General features: G+C 42.4%; 1 protein-coding gene across 2 annotated transcripts in view; it reads left to right on the top strand.

The window, feature by feature from the left end:
* Positions 1-22,934, top strand: part of nr6a1a (nuclear receptor subfamily 6, group A, member 1a) — a gene marked incomplete at both ends in the record, with an annotated part of 100,081 nt that overhangs the window by 65,133 nt on the left and 12,014 nt on the right. The gene's annotated exons all lie outside the window — the stretch shown is intronic.

The raw sequence follows: 22,934 nt of genomic DNA, 5'->3' as shown, positions 1-22,934 counted from the left end.
ACAGACAGGTTTAAGTCTGAGGCATTTCCAAGATTGTAGGAGCGCCCTCACCCCAGCCACCTGACAGAGGATGGCGGGGGGGGGGGAACCCCTGAAAGGTAATAAAGCATCCAGCAGCGAAGTGGTAGAGAAGAGATAGACAGAGCAGACAGATGGGGTAAAAAGGGACGGGGGAAAGGAGGAAGGATCCCCACTGTAATTTGACAGGCTCCGGTCCCACTCGGGCTCCGCCAGCAGTTCCTTTTTGAAGGCGGCACAGCCGACTCCGCACCCTGCTGCTGCCAGCCTAACCTGTCATTAGGAGACGTGGCTGAGAGCAAGCAGAGAGGGAGACGGAAAGAGACGAGGACAGACAGACGGAGAGATGTTAATGTGTTGACATCTTTCGTTCTCAAACCACTTAAAACGGATTTATACTTCACCATATATGTGAGGGTGTTTGTAAACTTGTAGAAAATGTGTTGTAAACTTGAATATTTTGGAAAATGTATGCCTATAATTGGTCCCGGGACACCCGGTTGAAAGAAGAAATGGAGAAAAAAATAAACAAGAGGAAGAAATGGATGAAAACCGTGCATCTATCTAGTCACTAGATGGTTTTAAACTCTGCATCTATCTAGTCACTAGATGGTTTTAAACTCTGCATCTATCTAGTCACTAGATGGTTTTAAACTGTGCATCTATCTAGTCACTAGATGGTTTTAAACTGTGCATCTATCTAGTCACTAGATGGTTTTAAACTGTGCATCTATCTAGTCACTAGATGGTTTTAAACTGTGCATCTATCTAGTCACTAGATGGTTTTAAACTGTGCATCTATCTAGTCACTAGATGGTTTTAAACTGTGCATCTATCTAGTCACTAGATGGTTTTAAACTGTGCATCTATCTAGTCACTAGATGGTTTTAAACTGTGCATCTATCTAGTCACTAGATGGTTTTAAACTGTGCATCTATCTAGTCACTAGATGGTTTTAAACTGTGCATCTATCTAGTCACTAGATGGTTTTACACTGTGCATCTATCTAGTCACTAGATGGTTTTAAACTGTGCATCTATCTAGTCACTAGATGGTTTTAAACTGTGCATCTATCTAGTCACTAGATGGTTTTAAACTGTGCATCTATCTAGTCACTAGATGGTTTTAAACTGTGCATCTATCTAGTCACTAGATGGTTTTCATCCTTTTTTCTTTTTTTTTTCTTTAAGAAAAGTGCCTTTTTTTCCCAAGAAAACAAGAGGCAGGAATGCTCACGCCCATGTGTCTCTTAAAACACAGAGAGAGGTTTCCGATAGGTGGGATTCATGAGCTTGGGGGCAGACAAGGGGTGGGGGTCGTGAAATGCGCTTTGCATATCTAAGTGATTCAAAGTAATGACTAAATAGTGTAAACTTTCAATTAAAACTTTCTGAGTAAAAAGAAAAAGGTTAAACTGCGGCTTCAAGATTTTCAGCCAACAGCAGTGATAATGTGGTTAGTGTCTGTGGGTGTTTTAAACGTTGATGTCCTAGTGCACTTTTTGCCCAAGACAAATTTCCCCTCGTGGGACAATAAAGTAAAAGTATATCTCATCATCTCATCTCATAAGTCTTGTGCAGTGGATTACCAAAACGGTCCAGCTGCACTGTGAGCAGGCATTTTTTTGTGTCCGAAGTTGTTTTCATGTATTGAAAACAAATTCATGAATTATTAATTTTTTTCTCAGTAAAATTTCACGAAGAAATCAAAGAAAAGTCAAAGAAATTCCATGAATTACAAAAAAAAAGTTTTAAGTAGTAGTGTGCGACTGCGCGTTGTGAGCTTGTAGATCGGCTATTTTCACTAGTTTGGGTCAAATTTCACTTTTGGGTCATGAGCTAAAAAGATTTGGGAACCACTGCTATGCTCTTTGTAAAACCTCACTGTAGTGGCGTTATTGTTGGGTCTTGCCTGCTCTGGCATGATCTATTTGATGTCTACATGTCTTTGAAGTTCTGCTGTACATTTCTTTGTAGGCTCAGTGTAGTTTGTTTGTATTTACATCTAAATGCCTGCCATTTTTAAATGACTGGACACCTACTTTTTATGAAAGGTACTTCATTTTAACAATTGGGTGTCCATCTTTTCTGCTTTTTTCCACGCCATGATGTATCATGGGAACCCTCGTTTTATCCTTGACAGACACTTACAAAATATCCTCAACAACTCATTCATTGCTAAAGTTTTGCTAAACTAGATTCGACTTGATGGTTAAAAGTTTGGATTAACGCACGCCTATAGTCACCTACGTTGTTGTGTCTGTAAATCTGTGTTCTACCCACTCATTAAGAGGGCCCCGGCCGCGTCTGAGCTACATGGAGTATAATGGCTGTGCCTGTGCCTCTGCATTAAAGATCAGAGGAGAGCAGGCTGACTTCTGAGTATCGTCTGCGCTGGTATTTTTTTGAGGGAGCAAGTCAGTTCATGCCTGGAGGTTCTCTGGCCCTTTGTCTGCTGGGGCAGATAGCTAGCACAGAGCAGGGCTCCATGTTTGTATGATGTCTCCCTCTGCTGGTAGGTACGTGGCACTGGCACAAGATAAGAGCCCAGCGGTGGTCATGCAGGCCACCTTCCTGTGAGGGGGACTCAGACCGACCTGTCGGTGCATGGCAGTGGTTCTCAAACCTTTTCCATGTCAAGGAACCCCACATTTTTATTAAATAACCGATATACAAGCTCACACGTTGTGTAGCCCCTGGAACCCCCTCAAGGACCCCAGTGGGGTTTTTTTTTTTAGTCACCTGGAATAGTTTAGTGTTAGTCTAGTTTTAGTCAACTAAATATCGTAAGATTTTAGTCGACTAAATCTGCAGTTGATTTAGTCGACTAAAATGTATTTTCGTGGGCTTTGATGCTGTCGTGATGGCTGTTTTTACACTTAATGAAAATAGCCGATCTACAAGCTCACAACGCATCGCAGCGTGACACGTTGTGAGCTTGTAGATCTGCTATTTTTTAGCATGCAACCAATTGTAAAATTACCTAGTGGATCTCTTGTCCACTAGTCCTTTCCTAACATTTTAGTCTAGTTTTTATTTGTTGATGAAATTTTCTTGTATATTTAGTCTTAGTTTTAGTCATCATAGCTTAGTTTTCATTTAGTTTCCATGTAGTTTTCGTCAGTGAAAAAAGGTAGTCGACGAAAATTTGTCTTAGTTTTAGTCGACGAAATCAACACTGCCCTGCAGCCTTGTTTGTGTGCTTATTAGTATTATTTTATGTTATAGTATTATTCAATAGGATGCAAGGATTTTCACCAAGGGGAGTAAGGTTATTACAACTTCAAAGGAACTTTATAAATAATAAGCAAATAATGTTCTTTGATCAGCAAAATATCTTTTGGGAGGAGACGCATATTTATTAGCAGTTCCGGCAATGTCCGCCTGGTTTTTATTTAGCCCATTTTGAGCGGGAACCTATTTTGGTCTTTTAAGCAGTATGTTATACTTTAGCTATTGAAAAATAGCAGATCTACAAGCTCGTAGTGCGGCACTAGGTCTGCTATTTTTTTTTAATCGTGAAAATGTGGCGCAAATCTTTATTCTTTAACTAAAATCTTTGCTTCTGAGGGGGTCCCTGGAACAACATATTTTCAGATGGGGGGGGGGGGGGGGCAATTACATTTTTGGGGTCCTTGACATGAAAATGTTTGAGAACGACTGACATGATGAACAAACTGTGATGATTTAGATGACTTTTATAGAATCGTCCTCAGGTCTAAATGGGTTTGTTTGCCATTGGGGCGTGCTAATCCTTGAACATGCTGGGTATATTTAGGGTAATGCTATATGAACTAGGGTGTGCAAGCATGGTCTCGCAAGTAGTCCACTGAACAAAGATCTGAACCCAGGGGCCATTTTCTTGTCATGTAGTGGTGTTAATCCAATTGATCCCAATAGGCCAAAGGGCATATACTTGCCCAAAATTGTAATTAGTTGTCTTTTATATTTATCCGAAAATATGGCCAAGGAGGTAATTGGTGTCCCAAACAAAGGTGTTATCATATCATCAGCGTTGGTTCGAATTACACTAATTAATATTTTAACCCTAACCTCTCTGGACCAGCTGGACAATGTGGCGTGTTTGTAGTCACCGCCGTGTGTGTTGCTGTGGGCCCACCTTTGTGACAGTGGTGGAAAAGTAACTAAGTACATTTACTTAAGTACAGTATTTGTACTTTCACAGTATTTACTTTTTCCAGTACTTTTACTTCTACTCCCACTACATCTCAAATAGGCAAATAGTGTACTTTTACTCCACTGCATGTATTTGAAAAGTTTAGTTACTACTAGGTGCTTTGTACATTTGGATTATTGCTAGATCTGCTAATTTTTTTTAAATATTTTTATGCATTTGAAAACTTGAAATGGGACATTCTGCATAGTGAATACTTTTGTACTCAAGTACATTTTGAATTCCGGACTTTTACTTGTAACGGAGTAGTTCTATATTGCACTATTGATTCTTTTACTTGGGTAAAACATGCGTGTGCTTTCCCTACCACTGTCTCTGTGACGGTGCGTGTCATTCCCATGCACCGCCACGGTGCGATCCATCCAACAGAAAGAGGCAAATATTGTAATTGATAAGTCCAGCCCTCTGTCGATATAATTAAAGCAATGACGAATGGCTGCCGAAGATGGCCCCGTGCGTGAGTGGCTGTTTTAGTGGCCGTTAACTTGGAAGTCGTGCGGTGCACATTTTTTATATGCCCTTTGGAAGTTCAGCGAGAGAACAGTCCCCATTGATCTATTGGGCATCAGCCCTCGGGAGAGAAAAAAAACCCCAAATGCATCTGGGGAATGTGATGTGGATCATTGTAAATCTAATCTCCAGGAGTGGACTTAACCCTCATGATCTCTGTTCAGCACGGAGGTCAGCTGCTGTGGGCAGACAACCCCCCACACATACAGTGGAAGAGCACAGAAGATATGAAGTGACATGTTCATGATACGACACAATAGAGACACATCTATATCTCTACATCATACACATTCAGCATCTATGTCACTGTATGCATTCAGACTGTATGATGAATGTCCTGATCATCCGGTTTGATATACTTCCAAATATATCTTGAATGAGTCAAGGGGGTGTGTGTGTGTGTGTGTGGGGGGGGGGTGTGTGTGTGTGTGTGTGTGGGGGGGGGTGTGTGTGTGTGTGTGTGTGTGTGTGTGTGTGTGTGTGTGTCAAGAACCAGAGCAGTGGCCTATTCCTGTTTTTCTTGGGTCTCTTTTTGTCTTCTGAAGAAGTAGTAGAGAGGTTGGCCCTAGTATCTGACAGTATGTGTAAACGGGGGAGGGGAGCACCAAACAAAAGAATGCCCTTTTGTTACTCCGGTGTTTAGGGGAAATGCTAAATATAAACGGCTAACAAAGGGTTAATTCAAATTGACATTACATCATATTAGCATCTCGGGTATCAAGTTAGCTCAAATGGACCGCGTTGCCATTGTGTGGGGTCAGAAGGAGGGGAGGGTCAAGTAGAAGAATGTAAAATACAATACGATGATGAGTTGCCTGGGGTTACTTTTAGACCACGTCAGAAGAAAATGTCATACCCAACTTGAAATGCACAACAAAACACTCCTTTCCAGAACATTGCAAAATGGCCAAAGGCCATTCAGAGCAGGCCTGTATGTATACGTATGTATTTATGTACGCATGTATGTAGTACCGTGTATATATAATTTAATATGTACAGTATGCATTTAGGTCTGTATTTCTGTGTCAGAGTGCTGCGCTACGAGCTTGTATATCTGCTATTTTTTTTTAATCGTTAAAATGTGCCTCAAATCTTTGCATATATATTCTTTGAGAGCGAATGTTTTTAACTCAAATATTTGCTTCTGGGGAGGTCTCTGGAACAACATATTTTCAGATGGGGGGGGGGGGGGGGGGGGCAATTACATTATAATCTTGGGGGTCCTTGACATGAAAAGGTTCGAGATCGACGGACATAGAAACATGAGGTTTTTCAGAAAACTGTCATGATTTAGAAGCCATTGTTTGTAGAATCGTCCTCAGGTCTAAATGTGTTAATGCCCATATATGGAGATCTCTAGTTATCTCTCGGTCTGTATGTCTGTGTACCTTTATTATCCTTGATGTCATCAATTTGTCATCATAGTACTGAGATGGACTCCCAACCCCAAGTACTATGTTAATGCATACTGCACTAACAAGTACAATGGGTGTCGTATAGCCAGAGGGGCATGTCACTTGCTTTCCCGACGGGAATCGCCTTAGTATATAAATACCATATAATATCCAGTGCTTGCCTGCCGTGTAAATGATTGCTTTCCCAGCGTACTGTACACATGAATGAATGGAATGCATCTTTACCCCTCCAGGATATGCATGCCATTAAATCATAGAGGTCAATTTAGGGAACAGTCCATTGAACCCTAGTAAGTTAAACATTTATTGAATTTGTAGATGATGGGGGGGGGGGGGGGTGGGTGAGGAGGAGGGGTGAGACATGGGTCACCAGCAGTGCAGCACCCGGCATTTAAAGGAATATATATATATATATATAATGTAATGCATCTTTGCTCCTTTCTGTAATTGACTTGACCCACTCTTTCAACTCCGTCGCCGTACAGCTGAGGATTCAGATTCACTTTTAGATAATTTCTCATGCCACGCTTCAGCGCCTTGTCTCCCCTGATGCAAAGCAGCACTTGCACGTCATCATCCGTACACGACGATTGGTTCCTCCATGCATGTCCCCTCTCGTCCTCTATGACCTTCATCTTCTCTCGCTGCAAGTCAGCTCCGATCTTCAGAATCCTTCTCCCAATAAAGCCTCCATCCATCCATCCATACATCCCTTCTTCGGACATGTCTAAACCAGTTATCAAACACTTGTTCGGGACCCATTTGTGGGTCACAAAACCAACATTTATGGTTGAACTTGAGTTTACTACATTTAAAAATATATATATATCGATCCCTGCGACTTTTGCTGCGTGTCACTCCGCATCTCTCATCCCATTTCCTGCCAGCTTACTGTACACTTATCGAATAAATGCATGAAAAGCCCCCAAAATTATCTAAAAAAATAAATAAAAACTTTTATATACACTTTCTCGCTCACTCTGGCTGGTAACCTCTCACAAATCATTCCATTCCAACCAGTCTGCACTCTCTTCCATTTACTTTGGATAGTTGACCCCAAGGTGTTGAATCTATTACAAATGAACAGAAAAATATATGATTCTGTAGTGTTTTTCTATGGGTAAATGTGGCGGAGGAGGTTCAGGGGGTCTGTCTAGTAAAAAATGGATTGTGAAGTTGACCTCTGGTACAGCTGACGTATCTTCGAGAATTTCATATGGATATCTAGTACGTGTATCTTGTATACACATACTAGCAAGATAGTACCTTGATACATTGGTATATGGATATTTGGTGCTATCTTTTTGCAGTTCTTGATTACTCATTTTTAAGTTGCTCTAGAAAGAGGGGTCAGCTTACGGCCTAAACATTTAGGGTCTGAACCCAAGGGGTGGTATTATATATCAGTGAATTAAATGCTCCTAATATATATTTAAAAAGATGTACTGTATCTCTGCAAAATTGGCAGCAGAAGTCAGCAGTAGATACCAGAATTGGCCTGTAATGTATTTCTTTCCTCTATGATATAGAATATTCTCTCTTCCAGTAACCACAATGTTGAGAGCTCACACACAAAATTATTTCACCCTCTCTTTTACTGATAGCACTGACGAAGGTCCCAGGACCGAAACCTTTGCTAATTTTAATTTCACCATGAGCACAGAGCACTTTATGAGCATGTAAAAAAGAAAAGATTTTTTTCTTAAGTCTCGGTCCAATTAATTTTTATACAGTCAGCGACTCTTTTTCCGTCAGCTTTACCCTCTCCCGTACACCTGTAATCTTGTGATTATGAATTTGTATTTCTTTTTTCATGAGAATTCATGTTTCTTTACTGCAATTCCAGTGGATCTTCTGGCATTCCATTTAGAAAGATAGCATCCATGGGTGTTAAACTGCAAACAATTCGCTCCAATTACGCTCCAATGCAATCGGAACAGAAACTGTATACTCAATTCAAATGATGTCAATCACAATTGCTATCAAACTATTTCCAATGCGCTAACTGCCATGTTCAATACGTCCCCGGTCACCAGGAGACATGCAGATAACGCCCACATGACCTCAGCCTTAGGGCACGCTCCAAACTGCCGATAACGTCTTCATCGCCATGCAACTGATAAACACTGGAGCCTCGGCGCTATCCCTGGCTGTCCGGTTGACTTCTAGGTTAAAGGCAACACGGCTGATTATGCTGTTCATCTTTGCCACACGGGAGGAAAGGTGCTAAGGTCAAGGGTGACATATGGCCAGTTCCCATGCGCCATCCCCAGCCTTCCTCCCCGCTGTGTTCAAGTTTGATTTCCTATTAGTATCGACGGCGGGCCAAGATTCTGGCGGTCGGATTGAGAATATGTCAACAAAGCCTGGGATTTCATTTGAAGTGCATTTCTTTTAATTGTATTATTCAACATTGATTATTCATTCAAGAAGGATATGCCTGTGCTTCTTTTTTCCGTGTTTGTCTTGCTTTTAGGTAACTGTAAATAAAGGTGCATTGACTGCTGGGCTGACTTTGGCTGTGAGCAGAAGGAAAAAGTGTTTTCTGGAGTACAAAGGGGGATTTCTCTCTCTGCACTGCTACTTGTGTGACTATTTACCCTGTTTATTGACTACTCTTTAGAGCTCATGCTTACTCTGCTTATTCCCATTTCGCACTTGTAAGTCGCTCTGGATAAGAGCGTCTGCTAAGTGCCTAAATTGTAAATTTGTAAATTGGATGTTTACACTGAATGAATGCTCGATGTCGCTTGTGCAGACACGGCAGATTAAACACCTTAAGCAGGGTCGACTCTTTCTACGACCGTGCCTTTGACACAGTGACATATGGTTGAGAAACGCTTATGGCATTAGTGTAAAGTAAACTGGGAGACGGCGAGACTGCTTTTGATCACACAAGCAGATTATGCCTGCTGCCATATTTTAACACCGTCACAAACCCAACCGGTCTATGATGGCTCAGGCAGTGCTCTCCAGTCTGGATCCAGCCTGTGATTAATATGCGATCCCGATTCCTCCCTTCTACCTGCATATTATGCATTTCCGTGCGCCACCTTTGTGTCTTCTTCTCTCTCTCCAGTTGCATTTGAATGTGAAAAGCTTCTTATATGTGACTTACTGCGACTGGTTAATTAGCATTCGCATGGGGGGTTGGGCCGAGCAGGGCTGTGTGTGTGTGAATGAACAAGTGGTGTTAGCAAGCAGGGTGGAGCTCTCACTGGAAAAAGGGTGGGCTGGGTCTTGGGGTCCTGCCCTGGCCGAACAGGACAAGCGTGTCCACCGGTGTGAAACTGCTAGGATCCACAGTCAAGTTACCTACCCAGGTTTGGTTGTTAAGTCCACTGCTGCGGCACACAGGACACAGTCCACACATGCCCCATGACCACAGCAAGCAGCACTGGAAGTCTGGAACTAAGGGATGCAGGAAGGGATAAGAGACACATTCACATTGCATGCACATCATTCACTCTAGTATCCAGGAGGTGCAGGACAAACAGAAAAGGGAAGAGATGAAAGAAGGGATCGCACTGGATGGTAAGGCCATTACTTTAACACTGAGAACTGTGAGAGAATGAGAATCGGCTGTATTGTCACATCGCAGGTTTACAGAAGTCAAAATAGGAAAAAAAGAGGGTGACATTTGTTTTTGTGCAAGTTCTATCGTTTTTGTATTGGGGGTGTGCATAGGGGTGGGTTTGGTTTACTAATAATATTGCTGATGGTGATACAGCAGACAGTGCTTTTGGTATCACTCACTGTGTTTGATCTGCACGCCAGTCGCCAGTGTTTCTATGGATTCGGCAGTGCAGCAGGCTTGCTTTGTAACCAAGCAAACTGTGAAACTTTAGCTCCAACCTTCATCCCTGTTGGACTAAGTGGTTCAATTAGTTAATGTTGGTGTGTTTTGTCAGCTTGAACCTGTGTTTATGCTTGGACGTGCACTTTGCCCCCCCCCCGCCACCCCCAATCCAGAAGTGCCAGTGGCCGGAGAGAGGGAGGAGGCTAATTTGGGTAGGAGAGAGAGAGCATTGTTGAACGTCAGAGAAAATAGGACTATCAGTTCCACTCAGATAACCCCTAGTTGTCATTGGACCTCAAGCCAAGCCGTGACCCCAGGGCTTGAACTCTGTGGTCACGTGACCAAGGCAGTAAAGTGACCAGAGGGGAGGTTGGCTTGTTGCTGTGGTCAGTGAGGGACAGGCTGTTGAGGGAGGAGGAGGTTGTTGGAGAGAAAGAAAGAAAGAGAAAGAGAGAAGAATCATGAGGCAAGGGCTCCCATGCCCTGTGGCTTTTTTCTCTAGCGGAGTCCATGCTTGAATGGCGTCTTGGCGTACTGGGGTAGAAGCATGAAATGGATACATGGGAAGGTAAGACTGAATGGGAGCGCAGTGCATGCAAGGGGTTGGGTCTATTTGGTTTTATTGGCACCCATACTTTTACCCACCCTAATTATGTGTAAATGAGGGAAGATGGCTGACTGTGTTTAACTAGAAGTATATGTGCATGTAACTGCTTTGCAGGGTTAACTTAATGATAATGATGTAATTCAAAAAATGGGTCTGTTTTTCTTTCTCTTGTTTTTGATGGCCCATCTTAATTAGGTGTTAGAGTGAATAACCCTAACATTAGTTAGGGTTATTGTTATTGTAATACTTCATAAATGAAAAGAAACTATTCATTTCAGATAAGGTTGTTCTAAATGAAAGGTTTTGCACTGGAAATTAAGATTTACCTAACCTTTTTAGATTGGTCCTTGAATTGCTGTAGTGCTGTAGTGTTGTTCTAGTCCTAGCTAATGAATACTGGTGTTTTCAGCTTTTCAAAGCTTTCTGTTCAATCGATGGTGCAAGAGCTCTGTTTATGTTTGTGTAATTGTTATGCTTTATCTCAGGACTGTGAACACCACAGTTGCATGTGTTGTGATGTTTGGTATGTGGCTGTGCCCATCTGGAAAAGGTTTTGTTGATATGATGAAGTAGGCCAGGCCAGCAAATCCCAGAAGAATTATTTATTCTTGAAATAAGAATTATTTTATTCTTTGAGAAAATGAATACCTCCTTCCTTCAACTCATTTATTTATTTCTTGCTTACTAAGTCACTTTCTTACCAATTATATATAATGTGTATTTGGGAAAGCACTACTAAAAGTACAGCACATTGCATTTCCACATTAATAATTTCTCAGATACTTCTTACTTCATTGGTAAAGTGAATAATCTTGAAATTTGAGGATGATGCTCACCAAATTGCTTTTGTTACGTCACTGACTTCTAGTATTTTTTATTCCAAACTAACCTTTAAAACTAACCTATATTGGCAAGTTGGGACAAGCAATGTAATCGAGAAAAAAACATGACATTGCTTGTCCCATCTGTTGCATGAATCGTGCATTCCTGGTAAGGCACAACATTCAAAATGGCAATCCAAAGAGTTAGCCTAGCTGCTTTTATGAATTGGCTCACCACTAGTGCATACCTTATGATGGCACTTATCGTGGCTGGCTTATTTGCTATTGCAGCTAATCATTCAATGAACCCAATTAAATCTGAGCACAGCTCACTAATCCTCAAATCATATACAGTACAGATATATGTGTGTGTGTGTATTTAATTTTTTTTACCAAAGCTAGCGAGTTAGTTGAGGAACGGAATGACATTTCTTGAAGCCTGTCCTTCAGTGTTTGATTTTCTGTCGGATGTGAACGTAGCATGTTGAGGATCCATGCTACTGTATGCCTCCCCTCCCCCTCTGTGTGCTAATCCCCCAGGCAGGCGGAGACCATGTTAGTTGGGTTGTATTCCAGCTGAGGCAGGGTTAACTCCACTCCACTCGTTTCATCATTTGAAGGCACTCTCTGCCTGGTCTCTCTCTCAATCTCTCTCTGCCCTGTCGCTCAACACATCACCGCTAAAATCCTTAGCATGCAGCAGGAACCATCTTCTCTCTCTCTCTTCCACATTCTTCATATTCAGGGGGTTTCGGGATTGTGTGGGTGTTTGTTTTTGTTTTGATGTGTGCATGTCCATCCGTGTGTGTGTGTGTGTGTGCGAGCATGTGTGGCATTGTGTGTGTGTTGAGGGAGGGGGTTGGAGGGGCTGGATGTGCGCCTGTGAGATGAGATAAAGACAGATGTGCATAAACAAAGAATGTGATGCAACAAGAGAAGGAAAAGAGACGTGGCTAGCAAGAGCGAGACAGAGGGAGGTTGTGGTTGTTTGTGTGTGTCGATGCAGAGAACAGTAGCTGTGTGAAGATCAATAATAGTGGGGGAAGGTCAGGTCCTCTTGTGACTGTCGGTGCTCTACTATAAATAGCTTGGTGACAGAGCATAGCTTGTGTGATCATGCTCGTTTCCTTAATTTGACTGAAACATATCATCTAACAACTGTCCCCACCACCACCACCAAGTCAAACCAAACCTCCAACTTCCAAGTCCATCACATTGCAGACCTAACCTTTGTGTTGAAAGGGTGTGTTATTTCAACTGCCTGTTTGCCCATCCCCCGGAGCAAATATGCGCACGCACAAACACGAAAACACACACACACACACACACAAATGGAAGCACTCACTCGCATACGCACACATTCATTATGCATGCACACACACACACGCAAATACATGGGCATTTACAATTTAATCTTATCTGATGCATTGCAAATCTTGTTTTTGTCACTATGCTTATTCTGGATGGTAGCCTATATACACAGACGGTTCTTTACATCCAAACAAAGCTGATTTACCGTCAGATTTGGGTTTGCCCACCCTGACAACTAGAATCAATTCACAACTCGTAGGCAGTTTCACACACACACACACACACACACACACACACACACACACACACACAATTTTCCACCCCGGAAGAGTGCCGTTCATGGGAAAGATCAGTGGGTGGTGGGGGGCCTGCTGAGCCATGGCTCTGGGAAGCCCCCGTTAATACAGTGAGAGACTCACATTCATTAGGAACTTTTTATATGGCCCTTGTATTACAAAGCCTGGATTGTAAAACTCACCACATGGTTCATATCAGGTTGTGGTGACAGTTTTTGGCGTGGCATTAACACGTTCAGTAACAAAACAGTTCCATTCCTTAACCCATTTAGGCCGATTATACAAAATGTTTTCTGAAAAACCTATGTTTCTGTGTTAGTGGTTCTCAAACTATTTCATGTCAAGGACCCCCAGAAATTATATGAAATTGGCCCTGGACCCCAATCTCAAAATATGTTGTTCCAGGGAACACCCCCCCCCCCCCCCCCACACCCAGAAGCAAAGATTTGAGTTAAAAACGTTAAAAATAATATATATTGAAAGATTTGAGACACATTTTCACGATTTTTCAAAAATAGCAGATCTACATGTAAGCAGCTAAAGTTTAACATACTGTAATGCTTAAAACACCAAAAGGGGTTCCCGTTCTGAATGGGCTAAGCAAGGGGACTCAAAAATGACTTGATTTAATTTTGTTATTGGAAATCGGGCAACTGTACTGGCAATATTGTCTCTTAGCATTATATACTATATTTATTTTAGCATTTACTGCTGATGAAGCAGCTTTTGCGCTGACATGGCCTACTGTGTGTCAACACACATTGATTGCGTTTCAGCGTTCGATCCTTCAAAGATCATGCAGTTGAAATGTACTTCACATTCATATGTTGCAATATCAGGAGGCCTGGGAAGTATTTGTAATATACGTAGCAGTAGGCATTTTTTTTAAGGCAATGAAATACAGAATCCTTTGCTCTAGCCCGTTAGCAGAGAATGTGACACTAACTTCTTTCAGTCATTGTAACATGCTGACATAGCTTTATGGATTTTGGATTTCGAGATTTCACCCTACAACAACACACGGTTCCTTTCTCAATATCTAACAAAATGGTGTCACACACGGTTAGTATTTGCATATCATTAATAACGTGCCCTATGTTGGGTGTTATTAACCAAAATGCTAATGATGTTAAGCTCTAATCCTCCCCCGAGCAGCTCCCTTAAGACTGCATGGGTGTATTTCATCAAGCAACGCCAACAGGTTACCATTGTCATTAAGGGATGAGCCCCAATCTGCAACTGCATGGAACTTCTGAGATTTGCATTTTGCATAACAGAGTGTGGAGACTGGAGACGGCGGAGTCACTTTGAGGAATGTGGGTCTTCAGATGCCTTTAGCCTCTGTTGGATGTGTGGGCATGTACACGTTATGTATCATGGGGGGGGGGGGGGGGGGGGCGTTGTCCCCTTAGGTAGAACACATTTTTTGCGGTTTTCAGAGAAGGGAGGGGGTGAAAGATGCAAGAAAGGGGAAAGTGTAGAAGAGGGAAAAAAATAAAGAAAGGTGTGGGGGGGGGGTCCTGCAGCGGAAAAGTACAGCCAATTCCTCCATCCCCCGCTTTCTCTCTCGTTCTCTCTCTCTCTGTCTCTCTCTCTCTCTCTCAGCTGGGCATGATGGTAGAAAGCCAAGACAAAAACCTCCATGGAGAGAGCCCCTACAGCAGGCCTTGTCGCTCTGTCAACCACTCAAAGACTGCTTTAGCTACACATCAGCTATTGTCTGACTGAGGACTGGAACAATAGGGAGATTTGGCCTCGATGTGTGTCTGTTCTCAGCGTGATGCGGCTTAGAAGACGGGGGGCTGAAGGGGTTAAAGTGATGTTTCGTTTGGTGAAGCATCAACATGCTTGTTGCCCCACCCCCCCACCCCGTGTGAGATTCACAAGGTGTCATCATCATGTATCCCATATTTGATGATGGGACCCGATCACTCAAATGAGAAAAAAATCTAATCCAAGAGTCCTATTGCCCACACATATGCATCACATATGTGCCCACCCTGACAAAGCTAAGCTCTGAGTCAACAGTTGCATTTTTCAAAAGGAAAAATGCAGCCCCCCTCTCCCCTACTCCTTGTGGGAAAACACAGCCTAAACATCATTCGTGACTACGCATTCCTTATCTTGTGCAGCTGATAATGGTGCACGCACTCCTGTGGAGTCTAGCAGTATAAACCTATGTTGATGAATGCTTGTGATTTATTTGTTTTAAATAATTAGTGAAAGAGATGACCCTTTCATTGGCAGTCAGTTACTTGAATCCCACAGATGTGAAGAAAATGAGTCGCTCGGTATTTCTACTAATAGCAATACTGTATGAGTGTATGTGCTTACACCAAACAAGTGCTTTTTGGTGCTATTTGTAATAGTTCGATAGCGGCCAGCATTTACGGGAGTGAGTCTCCATATTTAGAATGCTGGGAAACAGAAGTGCTGCTTGTCTTCACCATTGACTGGAGGGCTTAAAATGCTTGACTTGCATTTCCTGGTTTGTGTTAAAGTTTGGAATGAAACCCGGCCTGACCCCTGGGAAACAATGCAGGCTTTAATGGGCCCAGGGGGAGGGTCTGGGGGAGGGCAGGAGGGAGGGGGCTGTCACCGGGCCCAGGGTTCCAGCACCCAGGCCACTGTTGCCATATCCGCTTAAATTTAAGCGACGTTGGGCTTGTTTTTTTTTTTTGTAACGTTGCTTGTAAATATTGGTAGTTGCACGGTTGCATTTATTTTTTTCTTTTGTTTGTTTGTTAATTTTCTAAAGGTGTAGTGGCTTATTTTGGGCTTGCTGCCTAAATGTTGTTTAAATCAGTGTTTACTTTTCAAGTCAAGGACCCCCAAATTAATATAGATTTGTCTGCAGACCCCCATCTGAAAACATTGTATGCCAGGACCCCCCCCCCCCCTGCCATACAAGATTTGTGTTGTTAAAATGTCTCACAACATTCCACATTTTTCAATGATGGCAGATGAAGAAGGGCTTGCTCCTTTTGGGCTTGCTTTCATAGACCTGCTTGCTTGTTTCTCTCGCAAAACCTGGCAACGCTGACCCAGGCTTGCAGAGAGAGAGAGAGGGTGGAGTTCAAGATGATCCAAAGGCCAAGCTTTACAACTCTTCCACATGTCACATCAGTGGGATTTATCACCCTCCTCAGGATGATGCAGGACATGACAAAACAACAACACAACATTCTACTCCCTGACTCACCCTATAGCTCTCTCATTTCTTACCATTAGCACGCCTTTATCACACACCAACACTCGCACGAGTTCGGTGGTGTTGCCTCCCAAATTAACCTTTTGTATTCCTCTTTATAGGTTGCTTTTATAATATCGGTGGGCCAGAAACTGAAGTCTACTTCTACAGTTGCGCTAATTAAACACCAGGGGCCATAAAACATACTGTAAATCTATGTAAAAGGCGCAAACCGCGTGAAACGGCAAAAGGCAAAAGGATTTGATGTAGGGGTCAAATGTGAGTCATTGAAATGAAGAAAATGCCAGCACTCACTGTATGTCCTTTTCATATGAATTTATTTACATCTTTCGTCAGACATTAAATAAATTCATATGAAAAGGACATACAATGAGTGCTGGCATTTTCTTCATTTCAATTTGTATATTCGAGCCTTGCACCGTAAGGACTTTATTCTAACCTGGAGTGCTGCGGCAGTACTTTCTTAGTCAAATGTGAATCAACAAAGTACCTGGGGTTAAAGTGGGTGAATTGTAATATAAGGATGTATAATATATGTAGTATAGTACTGTAATTAACACACACACACACACACACACACACACACACACACACACACACACACACACACACACACACAGAGTGGACAGGGGTCTGCAGACCAACGTGCCAGCCAGGGAGATAAATGTTAAAAATGTCAAACTTATTCAATAGAAGATATTTCTTCTCCAAAAGTAGCAGTGTGGCACAACGTGGCACGCTGTGATCTTGTTTATTATTATTTTTTTATAGCCAACGTAGAAAATATGTATAAAGTGGTTAAAATGATAGTGATGCTGTTTTAACACATCTTGCCCAGACCCCACTTAGAGAACCACTGCCATAGAGTTCTATTAGAGGCAGTGCTATTGCAAATCGCTCTGGATTAAGAGTGTCTGCTAAATGCCTAAATTGTAATGTTGGCTGGGTCTTCTCTGTAGGGGGGGGGGGGGAGTGGTTGAGAGTAGAGACATGTAGACTTCTCACACTGGGATCAAGTGTGTGAAGGTGTGAAGCAGGCTGTTTATTTATGGTGGCCATGCACTTGAAAGAGAGGGTGGTAGATTCGACAAATAAGCTAATAGAGCTATTGTGTGTTTTTTCCCCCTCATTGAAGGAAGTCACATAGGGTGGTCAATGAAATATATGGTTTTAATGCATACTGTCTCTATGGCCACATGGGCAGAGTCAAGGCGACAAATGGTTTGCTACGGAGGATCCCATGCTGTCATTTTATTGGACCTCGGATGTTCTTTATATATGACGCTGGAATCTCCCTTGTGATCTAACGGTTATTATCCCTCTTTACAGTATGCCCTGACCCCGAAGGAGTTGTACTCAATTGTTTTAAGTAAAAGTACCAATACTGCAATTTAGAACTACTTTGTTACAAGTAAAAGTATGGAAATGAAAATGTACTTGAGTACAACTACAAAAGTACTTAAGTACAAAAGTATCGGCATCAAAATGTACTCAAAGTACTAAAAATTAAAATAAAAGTACTCGTATTGCAGAATGTCACAAGTTCAAAATGTGTACAAAATCTATTGAAAATAGCAGATCTACAACAAAGACGCATTGAGAGCTTGTAGATCGGCTCTTTTCAAATGACCGAAATGTATAGTAAATCAATAGGATTGAATGTTTTCTAAATTTAAATCGCCAAAGTAACTAGTAACTAAAGTTTTCAAATAATTGTAGTGGAGTAAAAGTACAAATTGTGTCTCTGAGATGTAGTGGACTAGAAGTAAGAGTACTGGAAATTGGAAATACTCAAGTAAAGTACAAATACCTCAAAATTGTACTTAAGTACAGTACTTAAGTAAAAAAGTTAGTTACATTAAAAGTAGTACTACTCGGTAGTACTCATACAATAAGCTGCATTCAGTCTACCATTAATTTTCAATGGAAGCCAGTGACACGAAGATACAAAGATGCATCCGACGTTTGTATAGCCGCTGCAAAAGCTACAAATTGAAGCTGAGCGGGATTCAACTTCCAAATACAAAGCTACAACTGTGGCTGCAAGGAGAATGTAAAATGATGACACTAGGGAGTAGTACGCATGTGTCTGTGCATCTTGCCTCATGTGAATGCAGAGGAATAACCACATAGTGTTTCATGCTGAGAGTGCACCTTTGCCCAACGGCGGAGGGAGGTTATGATAAAATGACTCTTAAAGCAGGTATGACGTTGAAAGTTTTAGCTGGGTCTCCTCGAGGCTTAGTGGAAGTGTCGCTCCGCTCCATACTGGGAGGATTAATAGCTGAAAAGCTCTTCATTTTAGACTTCCAGCTCAATCTGTGCTGATCCACCAGTGCTCTATCTCACGATGGCACACACCGCGCTCCGTGGTCCGTCCAGCCCTTCTGTGCATTCTAATCAGGGTTGTGTGTGTGTGTGTGTGTGTGCAAGCTGCATGGAAATAGAATAATTATAAAGGTAGGCACAGGACCAACTTGTAGCTTTTGGCTGATTCATTGCGACTGTATTATACGGATAACTGTTGAATGTTGATCAAAGCTTCGATTTCCTATGGTGGAAACGATGCGCTTTATTTTGTTATCCATGCCATTTTGTGCACCTGTAAACTTGATGGGCTCTGTTTAATCTGTTAAAGACAGAAAAAAAAAACAATCCCCAATAGTATTTTAATAACATGAGTCATGAGTGTAGCTATGAAGAAGATGGTAAAGAAGACGGATAATTTTTTAGAATTGATTGCATTTTAGTTTTTTTTAAGAATGTTTCTGTCTCACGATCTGACAAGAGCTCCGTCAATAAAGCTCTAGTCCTTCCCGTTCCCACTGCTCTTTGCTCCGTCACTGTCGCCAGAGATAAGAAATGCCCCCCCCCCCCCTTATATCAATGTCTCCAAGTCCAGTTCACCTTTCTGTGGCGCACAGAGGGGCTCATCATAATATGGTTAAATTGTAATCCCACTGTGAAATGAGTGGGGGGGGCAGCCCATTGTTCCTGTACATACAGTATGGCTAACCCTTGCATGCTCCCCAGTGAGGTTGAATTTTAAACCTCATGCCATTTAAATGGTAATCTCTCTTTGGGCTTTTAGAAGTCCTTCCATTCACCATTCATTATATCTAGAGAGGGTTTATCCCACACACACCACCCCCCTGCCACCCTCACTCCCTTCTAATTACCTTTAGTACATGAACCCTGCAAACCTTCATGAAAGCCCACTCTCCTGGAGGCTTTAACGGTGAGCCGGTCGGGGGAGAGAGAGAGAGAGATAGACCTTCTCTGTCATCTCGCTCACGTGCTCTTCAAAATTACAGACACAGCGCTCTAATCCAGCTCATTTGAATATAAGAGAATATGTCGGTATGTGCATTGTCAAAGCATGGAGTCCTTTCATCAGGCATTGGGTGAATGGATGAGCATATTGACTACCAGTACGAGCGTATCGGCCTCCTTGTGGTCATGTAGTCGTCATTCATGTATGCAGGAGATTATATTGTTGATATTCTGCTCCATGTTGGACATGATATCCTCTGCTTGGATCCTTCATATCTCTCTCAACCCCACTGACCAAACAGATGTAACCGAACACAAGACATTTTGGTTGATGCCTTTCACCCGTCCTGACCTATGGGTTTTGAACCGGCCGCAGCCCCCTGGTGGTCCGCGGAGGTATTGCAGGTGATCCCTGGTTAAGCATTAAGGGGAAAAAATATATATATATATATTTTTTTTATAATATATATTTATATAATATATTTTTTAAAGCGCTTGCTTATGAACACCTTTAATCAGTTTGTGTGCCGCTGCCTCTGCCTCAGCTCACAGCTTCACATTGCGGCGTTCAGAGTGTTGGTTTTATGCCGTTCAGACTACTGGGTTTTATGGGCAAGTCTCCCATTGGCTTAGAGAGGCAGCCAATGATAAAAAAAGGTTCCACTAGGTCGCTAGTAGAGGTAGGTGAACGCTTTTCAAGCAGCTGGCAAAAGACCTACTCTTTTTAACCCATTGAGTGGTGCATGAACCCACCACCACTATTGTGTCAGGTGGGTCTATGATGGACCCACCCTACACAGTGGTCGCTCCCTGGATCAAAATCTGTTGAAAACCCCTGACCTAGAATGTATGACAATGCATTGAGGGCATATATATGGTGCATATTTTGTAGATCATTTTTGTAATATTATTATTATTATTACTAGAGCAGCGGTGCCCGTTGGGAACTGGCCTACTTGGAACGATGCAAGTTGGAAATGAATGCCCCACCCAGATATTATGTCTGTCTCTTTATGGAGTTCTTTATCAGGCATGCCCAAATATGGAGTCTATGCAGACGTCAGCATGATGTCAGAACAGGCCAGCTCTGGACCCTGGGCAGGGGCCCTGTACAGAGCCCGGGCGGAAGCCTTTTTGGGGCACTTTGACACGCACGCACGCACACACACACACAGAGAGAGAGAGACTTGGTGCATTTATAGTTATTAGATGGTGGCAGTAGTCTAAAGGCTAATTCATACCTTATTGTACAGATGTGTCACTCATTGAAATGAAAGATTTGTCTACTGACACATTGTACAGCAACATACAATAGGCTTAATGGTTAGGGAAATGAGCTTGTCACCAGAAAACCTTAAAGAGTGACATGCAGTCAGTGGAGCTGCTCAGTGGCCACCACGACAAGCATGGGATGTTTAGAGATCGGTGAGCAACAGTTATGAGGGACAATATTGAGACTACAATGTTGGAAGGCTGTGAAGATTCCGCTGGTGTTACCCACAAAAAACCCCAAAGAAAACACCCAATTTCTGTATTTCCTTGCATTGTATTGTTGGTACCTCACAGAAGTGTTTCCATGGTTAGCTTTTGTCTTGCAGTAGATATTATTGACCTTTTTTGAATAGGCAACGCAAAAATGATTCATTCGAGCACCATTATTTTGATTGCTCTTTTTTTTGAGGGGCGCCGTGGTCAATGAATGGAGAAAAATGTGTCTGAGCAAATCGACATGTTACGTCATGGTGATAAAAGCGCCCCTCACTTCACACGGGTGTGATTTTTTCCTTATTTTTAAAACACAATATTTAGAACACTTCCTTTCCAGCAGATGATGGCACAGAAAGAGAGAGGAGGGGGGTGACAGAATTCAGATGTAATTGCCCATTGACTGACAGCGATGGATGGGTGACCTTGTTAGCTGATATCATAATTAGGAAGCCATGCGACTTGCCTGGGCGGAGTTGCCGTCTAATCTGGTCCTTTAATGTTTGATCCCGGGCGTTCCACTGGCGGGGCCGTCCGTGATACAGATCAGTGCACGCCGGCCACATTCCAACTGGAGAGCAGGGCTATTCACTGTAACCATGGCGTCCAACCCATCTGCTCTCTGTGGCTTGCAGGAGGAGGAGGGGGGGTGCACATTGTTGATTTGTTGTGTGTGTGTGATTTTGCGTGTGTGTGTGTGTGTGTATGTGCACGTGCCGCCCTATGTGTGTCTGATAGTACTTAATGCAGTGGAGAATATGTGCACAGGCTTAATTCCAAGCTTCCTCAGTGAGTTTTATTATGTGGGCTAGAGGTAGATGGGGGGGATTAATGGAAGCTTTTTGGAGATTGCTGTCTTAACAGTTTGCTGCCACGCAGACTTTGGGGTTACCTCAATAACTGGAAAAGTAACTGAGAATATCTGAGGCTCACAGGAGAGATCCTCAAAGGAAATACATCTTTCTTTGATCCTCTCCATTACACGTGCGTGCATACACATGGGTAGTAGTCGTTTGTGTCGGCTCGCGGTCCTTTTGGTGTAGCCACCTTCTTCTGTAGGCGTTGGATCTTTCCATTCTTCATACCTTGTTCTCTCGTGGTCAGCATATGCTGCTAAGCCGCTGGCAAAACTTAAACTCCAAGCACTATGTAATTTCACCTACTATTTTTGACCGTGCTTAGTTTTAAGGACATCCTGTTCCACACTACTTCCGTTTTTTTCTCCCGCGGAGCCCTTCCCTCTACCCCGAGCCCCCAATATCCTCACATGTGTTCCAAATTACTGCCCTCACTTATTCCTGTCTTAACAGCTTTTCCGATTTTCAAATGTTCAGCAAAAAAAGTAGCTCCCTTTTTTTTTAGGAAACGAGGTTAAGGTTAACTGTTGCGAGAGTGAATGTGTGCAACGTCTTTGAGTATAGGCTTTCTTCTCTATCGTTAAAGGGAACTTAAGTTGTTGAAATACTTGCCATTAATATAGTGGTATTAATTGATTGCCCGAGTCCCGTGGTGGGAGTTCTGCTCTGGTTTTGGTGAATATTAAGTCACTTAGTGGGGGGCACTGGGGCCACGCATTTTAAGTAAATTAATCCACAAAACTAGCGTAATTTGTATTGTCAACCTATTTCCAAAATATTAGCGCAACGTTTGTTCAACTTTGACCCATCTATCCATTAAAACATTTTTTGGGGGCGTAGTGATATGGACGCAAAACATACAGTAGTTCCGTGTGATAGAGGGGTAAAAAATGAACGAAAGTTGCACTATATGGTAGAAATAGGTCAACAATACAAATTACACTAGTTTTGTGAATTAATTTACTTTAATGTGTGCTGTGGCCCCCTGTGCACCCCACAAAATGACCGGAACTACTTAATATTTCACCAAAACCAGAGCAGAACTCCCACCACTGGACTCGGGTAATCAATGAATACAGTTGCAATCACTATATTAATGGTATTTCATACAGCTTAAGTAAAAAATATCTGAACTAT

Source organism: Protomyctophum bolini (assembly GCF_963924005.1).
Source record: "Protomyctophum bolini genome assembly, chromosome: 6".
Taxonomy (NCBI): Eukaryota; Metazoa; Chordata; class Actinopteri; order Myctophiformes; family Myctophidae; genus Protomyctophum; species Protomyctophum bolini.
The sequence above is the reverse complement of the archived record's forward strand: the minus strand, read 5'-3'. Positions and strand labels throughout refer to the sequence as shown.